Source organism: Ochotona curzoniae, unplaced genomic scaffold, assembly GCF_017591425.1.
Source record: "Ochotona curzoniae isolate NIBS_2020 unplaced genomic scaffold, NIBS_Ocur_1.0 contig_21, whole genome shotgun sequence".
In the NCBI taxonomy this organism is placed as follows: Eukaryota; Metazoa; Chordata; class Mammalia; order Lagomorpha; family Ochotonidae; genus Ochotona; species Ochotona curzoniae.
The window spans coordinates 1,414,789-1,424,503 of NW_024465322.1; the positions used below are offsets into that span (position 1 = coordinate 1,414,789).

General features: G+C 39.7%; 1 non-coding gene across 1 annotated transcript; it reads right to left on the reverse strand.

Moving 5' to 3' along the window:
• Positions 1-455: 455 nt before the first annotated feature.
• Positions 456-558, reverse strand: LOC121150488. Its single transcript, XR_005882973.1, has one exon. It is a non-coding gene; the product is annotated as a U6 spliceosomal RNA (small nuclear RNA).
• Between the last annotated feature and the right edge of the window lie 9,157 nt (positions 559-9,715).

The window sequence follows — 9,715 nt, forward strand, 5'->3', positions numbered from 1 at the left end:
ACCACACCCCACTATAATGCAATACAATGATATTTTAAAAAATGTAGCCAAATTTTCCATAATAAATCCTTCAGCAAAAAAGAAGCTTTCATTCCAAAGAATGATTGTGTTTCATTTTCGCATGTAAATTTCTCTCCTATTGAATCTAAAAATACCGTAAAGTCAGCATAACATGTAGAAATGAAATGATTCAATATGAGAAAGATACAGCAAGTCCTGTGTAGAGTTCTTAAAAACATCTTACATTGACAGCTTGAAGTCTAAAAAATAATCCGTCTCAGATTTACAAGAGAAATATCAAATACAATACAAACCCTGGACTAACTGGATGGGTAAGCTTGAGCATATTGCTGCGTGATGAACTTAAACGCTAAACAACGCACGCAAATATCTAAACACCACCCATTACTCAATGGACATACAGAATTTTTACGCGTTGTTTAAATTTGTATTTTAAAAATATGGAATGCTAATCCAATGTGTGTAGCATTCTTGTGCAGGGACCATTGCATTCTTCTCGGTATTGTTCCAGTTTCACTATATGTGCTTCCAAATCACTCCTTAAATAATCTTTAAACAAGTGAAACCACATGCTATTTTTGTGTTAGATGATAGAGATTTTCGTGTTTCAAGTAAAAATATAAACTTACTTTTAAATTAATATAGGTATGAATATTATTCTGTATCTTTTAAAATATTAAACGATGTGCTTTTTATTTATGCTTAGTATGTTGTTTCTAGCTTTATGAAAATGCCCAAATAAGCTCAATATTTTTATCCTACAAATGGGGATCTTTAAAAAAAAATTCATGGAAAATGTGTACCATTGAAAAAGACTGCTTGGACCTTAAAACTGTCAGCGTAAAAATAAAATTATGTTTAACTGCAGTGTCTATGAACATTTAAAATTATGCCTGTGCAGCTGTCATTTTAAATAAATGGATAATATAAAAAGAATTTCAAGTATTTGTTTTATATATATATATATAAAACCTAAATAAATAAATGTAATGCTATAAACTCTAAATGAACTTCTGAGTAATATAATAAGAAATCACTCAAGTAATCGTAGTCCCTGGGAACTAAACCAAGGACATCTTTGTCTTTAAACTGACAACATTTTTGCAACTTTGATAATATGACTTTAACTCCAGTCACTCAATATGGGCTTGCAGTTGGAGACAGGTGGTTCTGGTGCCTTGGAAATGGGTAATATGATTTTGTCAGCAAATATGATCAAACTGACTGAAACCTTACTGACCATCTTTCTTTCATATTTCTGGCACTTCAGACGATGACCTAATTGGTTGATCAAACTCAATAAAAGTCTCTCTTACCTTGCAAAGGACACAGACATTACGAAGAAGCTAATGACAGCACAGTTTTGTTTGTGAACAACGTTCTGAGACGTGTATCTTGTCTATTTGCCCATGTCATCAAGCATAGGATAAAATAGTGATTTTAATAGCACCCAAAGTACACTTTACTGAAATGGCTTTATTGATTAGCATGTGGAATACACACTAAGATGTGATATGAGGTTTTCTGAACATCATTGCGTGTAAAATGTCTAGCACTGATCTACAACTAAGAAAATGCCTATATAGGAAAGAAAGAAAACTAGGGATGCAACTCCCGTGTTATTTATTCGTTTAGCTTCTACAGCCGCAACCCTCATTGACTAAATTCTGATTTTCTGTATTCCACGTCACCTCTAGGTCCAAAGATCTTTTTCAAATTGTTGCTAGTTATTTCTTTTGTTTTGTTCAAAAGCAGAGAGATAGATAATACAGACAGGGAAGAAGAGAGATTGCTGTCCATTGGTTCAGTCTCCAAATGCCAGTGGCCGTGGAATCTGGTAGAAGTCCAAAGCTACAACGCAAGGGATTCAACTGATAGCCTCCCACGTGGTCGTATTATTATCATGAGTATTATTATTAAATTTATTTATGCACGTTCCCTTTTTTCAAAGAGTGAAAAAAGTGGGTTCCCGTGGACCCTGCAAGCAACACCTGCCTTTATTTCAGACTAATCCTGTGCACACACGATTCCTTCTTCCCCTGCAAAAAGTTTCCAAAGGGATAACTCTGTTGTTCCATATTCCTCACCCCCTAGTGGCCCCAGCTTAACAATCAGCTTCTATTGGCTCCGATGTGTGCCTATTGTAAGCATGGTTATTCTTATCTGAAATACGAGCTCCTTTTGGGCTTACCCTGGCTTCCATACCAGTTACTTGCATGGCATCATCATCTCAGGGGTGTCACAGCCGCAGCTTTGTCAGACTGGAGACTTGCTGTCACACTCGTTGTCTGCACAGTCATAGCAGAGAGGAGGAACTCAAAACCTCCACACGGGGAGCTTACAATCTCTTGTGTGGCACGGAGAACACGCTACAAGTCCATCTAAGTCATTCTGACTCTCTTCCAACCCGTAACAAGCTGCTCTACATGTGGATTTTCATAAAGCATGGATAGAAACATCTTCCATCCACTGGTTCACACATCATAGCAGCAATGGCTGGAGCTGAGCCAACCTGAAGCTAGGAGCCTCGAACATTCTCTGAGTCTCCCATGTGGGTGCATGGTCCCAAGGCTGTGGGCCATAGTCACCGACTTCCCAGGCTAAAAGCAGGGGGCTAGATGGGAAATAGAGCAACCAGGACAGAAACTGCCTCCCATGTGGGATGCTAGCCCTTGGAAAAAGAAGCCTAGCCAATTGAAACATCATATCAGTGCCTCCATTAAATATCTTCAAAATGCAACTTACGGTAACTAACTGAAATCAATTAGTGAAAGTGAAATTAAGAGGACTAGGACATCGTCATTGAAAAAGAGGTTCATATAGAAACTTAGTGGTGCATTTTGGTCTCATTGTGCCAGAAAGTCATTTAACTGTGATGTCTTATCACACTGACTGATGATTGAACTTTGAATAAGTTTATTCAATGAGTAGAAAAATTCATCATTTGATCATCCAACAGCAGCAAAAACTGTAAATAAAACAATTGCATTATAAATTGCAATTCTTCTCTGACCACAAGCACGATTTAGCTTAGACTAACTTTTGGATTCAAGCCTTCAGTTTGCGTGGATGTTTCTGCATTTCTTTAGAGCAGATATTACACAGTTGAAGCAGCTTCTTTATAATAATAACTGGAGATTTAAAAAAAAATCTATACACTTTTAACAGAGTAAAGCTAGTGAAAAAGTGAGATCAAAAATTAAGGTATGCCTTGTACGATCTCAGATAACTTGTATATGTTCATATTACATGTGACTATTTAGGAAAGAATTCCTATGAATCGGTATCTAGGGGAATGGTTAATATCTTCTGAAAGCTGCATATGAATTCTAAAGCATTCCTCAACATCTTGCGTAGAGTATTGCGCAATCTAAAAAAGAATAAATTATTTTTTCATAGATTCAGATGTGAATTATTCAGCAGAAAGGGGTGATAACCACTATCAAGTGAACACAAAGCATTACTCATTTTCTTGAAATTCTTTCTCCATAAACTTAATGTTATTTCCACACCACGCCAAGGGTTTTGTAGGGTGGAGTTCCATTCTTTGTATTTTTCATCACTCCATGAGTTTACCAAATATTCCACTAATGTGTTGTGGACATTTATCTTTCGGATTATTTATTGAATCAAGTTTTCACAGTTTTTCGAATGAAAAGGCAAGAAATATTACAAGTTGTAAATATAAGACAAATGGCACATTGTTAATGGATGGAAAATAATGCTAACATAGTTTTAAATAATCTTTTCATTCACTTATGAATGCCTTTTTTAAAAGAAAGCATCAGAATTTCTCTGTTTCTCATATTTTTCTTTACTACTTGGCATCTACTCATGTTTGCAGCCGGCCGCATTTTTGTATTTATTAAGCAAATTTTAACGTTGCAATATATAAGCTACTCCATCTTAACATAGTTTTATCTACTTAACAAAACCCCACAGACACTAAACAATAACAAACAAATAAATCTTTTGAGCCATGATGGTTTGCTGCTTTATGCCGCTGTATTCAGACTTCCACTGGAAAATATTTACAATAATGAAGTATTTTCACAATATTCACAATATTTATAATATTTAAAGCCATTTTAAATAAGCTACTTAGATGCCCTTCCACTACTTGAGAGAAGCAGAATAGCTGGGTGTGGTCTACAGATCTCCACAAGATAGCTTGCATCACATTGAGCAATAGGACCGCCTTCTAGCCTTCCCAAAGGATGTTTGAATAAGTCAAAGAAAATGGATGAGACCCGTTCACTGCCAACATTCTAGAATCTTCCAGAAAGAAGCTGCTGGAAAGCCTGAGCGCAGTGGCAACAGCTGGAGACTCAAGGGAGATAGGCACATTGCTATGCAAAAACACAGCAGAGCAGGAAACCCAAACAGAGTTTGTAGCTTCTGCTTTCCTAGTGTTGGAGTCGCCAAGTGCTAACTGGGTCAATTCTGGAAAAGTTTAGATCAAGGTACATTGCAGAGTTATGGCTGGAGCTGTTGCCAGCAGAGACTTTGCCGCCTAAAGGATCTTACAGTGACCTCACCCAGGAGGAGCAGCTACCTTGATAGGTACAAAGGTACATAGTTTTGCTTTGTCTTGTGTTTTTTGCTTGCTAAGAACAATTTGCTGACATTGGGTAGATATTGAAAAGCACCAGCTCTGAAGTCAGCTCACAAGCGGAATGATTTGTTCATGTGTCTGACGCTTTATAGCCCTGCCGTCCCCCAGCTGAGCGCCAGTTCAAGTCCTGCCTTGCCATCTTCCCATCCAGTACCCAGCCAGCTAGCTCTTCAGTATGTTCTTAAGTATCAGTAGTAATCAAAGAGTGTTTATGGTTCACAGCAACAAAAAAGAATCAGTAGCAGGTTAAAGATAATTTACAGAGAGCGAGGCAAAATTCTTTCACGTTGTTTAACAGCAACACATTGTGAGCACCAACATGTGCATTGGCCAGCAGATACAAACGAGCCAGTCATAAACAAGCCATCACCAAATAGTGTTTTATGACTACAAATGCTCCTAGAATTGCTGGCATCACAAATGTTGGAAAAAAAATAATAATAAACCATCATAGCACTATATAAATTACAAGTGATTAGACTCGATTAATCTGTGAAAAGCATGGAAACACTCAGATTGAATCTCGGTGCCCTGGCACATAGGCCTGTTTTTAAACTGATTCTCTAAAAGGGAAATGTAAGATATTTACATGAAAAGACCTACTTCGTAGATGAAAATGCCTCCTGCAAGGGTAATTTGATATATCAATCTGTTAAGAGAGATCAAGATTGATAAGAGAGTGTACCAGGAGCCGTATCTGTCCAGGATTACTTGAAAAGTGCAATAATAAAATCTGTTTTTCATCTATTTTCCCTCACTCTTTGTGTTACCCTTGCATGGTTCTCCAAATTTGGAATCTCCAAATTAGCTACGTTAAGTCGCCACCTCTAACACGTTGAATAAAAAATGAACAGCGAAGATAGCAATAGTATTTCTGGATTGTGTGCTGTTGGGAGTTCCAAGAGACGTTAAGTACCAGCAGTGGAATATGGGCAGAGAGGGGTGAGTGTCTGCAGCTTTATAAGTGTGTCCAGGTTATTCACTGCATGTCTCTTAGGATAAGTTACATTGTTAGGGAAGCTGGGACATAGGTCTTGAGCGTAACAGATGGACTTGAGGGGGATGACTATTTGTTCTTCTTGGGGTTATGATTGATCGAATTATGATTGACTGGATTGCCATATGGACTTGTGATTCACTATCTGTAATTTGCTGATTCTAGTGGGTTATGTTAATACCAAGCTCGGTTAATAAAGATTCCTTAATAAACCTTAGACAAGTCAGCTCTGATCTCGCACCCCGTAACCCAAATGGCCACCACAGTGTAACATCGGGCCGAATCTGTGTCTCCCTTGTGGGTGTCTGGGGCGTAAGCGCATGGGCACATCCTCATCTGACGCAGCCTCCTAAGCACCTTATGAAATCAGAAATGAAAATTGAACAAAACAGTTGCTATAAGTCAGACCTAATGTATGGATTGCCTGATAAAGATAGATCCACTTTTTAACTTAAAACGTTTTTGCAATGTTGCTGTGTGATCTAGAAATAACCCTTTTGTGTTTTCCTGGAAGATTGTCTAATAGACATCGTCTTAGAATTCCTGTAAATGTTTATTTATATGACTTTTAGCAAAGCTTTGATCAAAATAGCTGTCTTAATGTCGAGAAACAGCGGCTTGATTAAATAAATCATGGTACAACTATGTGGTGGGCAATTACATCATCAATGAAACAAATGTATAATAAAATAATCTAACCATATGGATGTATGTTGACAATATATTGCTAGGGCACAAAAGTACAGTATAAGAGTAAAGACATTTTACCAGGTCTTCAAGAGAATCAATACAGTTTATGTAAAAGGAGTAAAAGTGAGAGGCCGGCGTGGTGAAACAGTGGGCTAAGCTGCTACCTGCAATGGCTACCTGCTACCTTCGAGCCTTGGTTTGGCTCCCAGTTGTTCCACTTCTGATGCAATCAGCAGAAGATGCTCATAGTCCTTGGGTCGCTGTAACTACCTCAGACACCCAGGTGGAGTTTCTGCTTTTAGCTTCTTTCAGAAGGATGTACACCCAGCTGTTGAAGCCACCTGTAGAGTAAACCCGTGGGTGGAACCACTTGGTTTCTTCCTGTCTTCCCCCTCTGTTGCTCTATTTTTCAAATGAATATAATAAATCATAAGTAATTAAAGCAATAAGGATTTAAAGCATAAAGTGATACAGAGGTAACTTATAAGGGCTAATTTTCATCCCCAAGCAAATTAGATGCACAAACAGCATATATTTTGTTTGCTTTAATTAGACAATAATGGTTATAAATTTGTGTCCCCCCATAAAACGCATAGAGTTCTCAGAAAAGCAAAATTTATAAGAGCATAAAACATTTTCACAGTATGTGTAAGTAAAATGGTACCCTATCATACCAAACGCCTCTAAATTATTTTTAGTAACTAATAAAATAAGCATCCTGGTGTTTTGTCAGGGACATTTCCAAAGAACTTCAATCTGTATTAGAGTCTCTAAATATCAGGGGAGATGTCCAGAAAGGGTCATGTCATTTCCTGAAAAACCAAAATCAAAATCTCCAAACCTCCAAACTCAGTAAGCAAGGGAGGCATGAAAAGTGGGGAGAGAATCAAGTCCAATGAATGGTGTGTGAAAGTCAAAAGATGAAGACTCCACTGAAGGGCCAGAACTCAGTGGAGTGATATTTCTGGGTTGTCTGAGGACCTTTGGTCACTTTATTATGACTCTGTGATTTCATGGAGGAGTGATCAGTACCCTGTTTGTTTGATTTCTGGATTTAGTTTAGAAAACATAATATGTCAGTCGCATTTTTAAACACCTCAAGGACATGTAAAGTTGTCCCGCATTTCCATGCATCATTTCCTTTTGCGCCAAGATTGGGAGCTGAGTCAGAAAAAGCAGGTGCACTGAGGGGAGAAGTAGCTCGCTCAAATACAGCAGCAGGTGCAGGGGCTGAAAACAAAGACAGATCTGACAGATCTCGCAAGTGAGTGGCAGACAGAAAGATATCACCTCGCCAGAGATCTGATTAGAACCAAGAATAAAAACTGAGACAAACTTTTTATGAGGATGTTGTACTGTCAGGAGGAAGATCCTCTGCTGTAGACACCTGTCACTGACTGACATTTCACCTCTGGCTATCTTTATCAATTCTGCTTTATGCTTCAACCTCAAGCGCAGCCCTACCCTTACGTGCACAGCGACACCCAGCAACATATTGAATGAAAGCAATGAAAGAGACGTTCGCTTCCTGCCCAAGTCTTGGGAGTTCACTTTTCATCCTTCATGATCGTGTATTGTGTCAGCTGCACTTAGCTGCACTTTTTTTTTTTAAGCTGGTTGTTCAAACCTTAGGATATTTCCCTTTTTATGTGCAGATTTGAACTTTTAATGAGTGTGGATTTTTGAGCACCTTTTCTGTCTCGGTTAGGAGGTTCTTTTTTTTTTTAAAGATTTATTTTTATTATTTTCTTTATTGGAAAGGCGGATATACAGAGAGAGGAGAGACAGAGAGGAAGATCTTCCGTCCGATGATTCACTCCCCAAGTGAGCGAAACGGGCCGATACCATGCCGATCCGAAGCCAGGAGCCTCTTCCGGGTCTCCCACGCGGGTGCAGGTTCCCAAAGCCTTGGGCCGTCCTCGACTGCTTTCCCGGGCCACAGGCAGGGAGCTGGAAGGGAAGCGGGGCTGCCGGGATTAGAACCGGCGCCCATATGGGATCCCGGGCGTGCAAGGCGAGGACCTTTAACCACTTGCGCCACCGCGCCGGGCCCAGGTTAGGAGGTTCTTTCAGAATCGTCTGAAGGAATCTGATTTTCTGTTGACACTCTGACAACGTGCGGAGGAGATGCGTGGCAGTGACAGATCTGGAGAGTCTCATGAGGCAGGATGGGCTTCTCTGTCTTTGCATGGCAAAGAGCTGGGAAATCCTAATTCTAGGAGACTGTGCGGCACCTGGACACCCAGGCAGAAGGGAAAGCTGCAGCCAATGCCAGAAAATGATCTTTGGGGAACCCCGGGATTCATGTGTTAAGTCTTCAACTTACAGGTGAGGCGCCACCTGTACCACTAAGAGTCATCTCTCACTTAAAGTCAGCTGGTTGTAGATGCTAACCATGCGTGCAGAACAACATCCTATGGAAGTTAAAAGTAGTGTTTCATTAGAGAGCTAAGTTCTAAACCTAACCAAGCCGAGTCACAAAGCTATCCCAGAGACTTGATGAGTGCATTCCACAAGGATTAGACACCAAATCTGACTTGCTTAATGAATCATTGGATATAATCTATGTTCTTTATGTTTTCTAAAAGAATATTCATGTCCTGCAGTATTCAAATATTTCTGTTACCTGTTAATTTATTATCTTCATAGCATTAATATTCTTTTCAAAAAGCTTTATTTTTTTTAATTGTAAAGTCAGATATACAGAGAGGAGGACAGAGAGGAAAATCTTCCATCCGTTGATTCACTCCTCAAGTGGCCACAATGGCTGGAACTGCATTGATCTGAAGCCAGGAGCCAGGAGCCTCTTTCTGGTCTCCCATACAGGGCAGGGTTCCAAGGCTTTGGGCCATCCTCAACTGCTTTCCCAGGCCATAAGCAAGGAGCTGGAAGGGAAATGGGACCACCAGGATCAGAATCAGCTCCCATATGGGATCCTGGCATGTGCAAGGCGAGGGACTTCTAGCTACTAGGCTACCATGCCAGGCCCAGCATTAATATTCTTAAAACGCTTCATGGAAATTAGCTTTTATGTGAAAGTCTAACGATTTGTATGAATTTCCTGCTACCACTGCAAAAATATTCCCACAGATCAGTACAATAAGGGTTTGTCACATTTTCACAGCATAAACTTTTATACTCTTCGTATCCACAGTTCTGCAATGAGTCTCAGGCTCAGAACCAAGGTGCTGACAGAGGCTCCAGACCAGAACCGTGCCTTTCAGAACCCTTCAGAGTCCTCAGCTGTGAGCCTTCCTCCATTTCCCCCAAAATGAGTGTGGAGAATCTTCGTAACTTCCTGCTCTGTGATCTCGGCTGCCATCTCTACAGTCCTGATTTTAACTCCTCTGTATCTCACCAGTAAGGGTCAGCTCGTTTTGGTTGTATAGGAT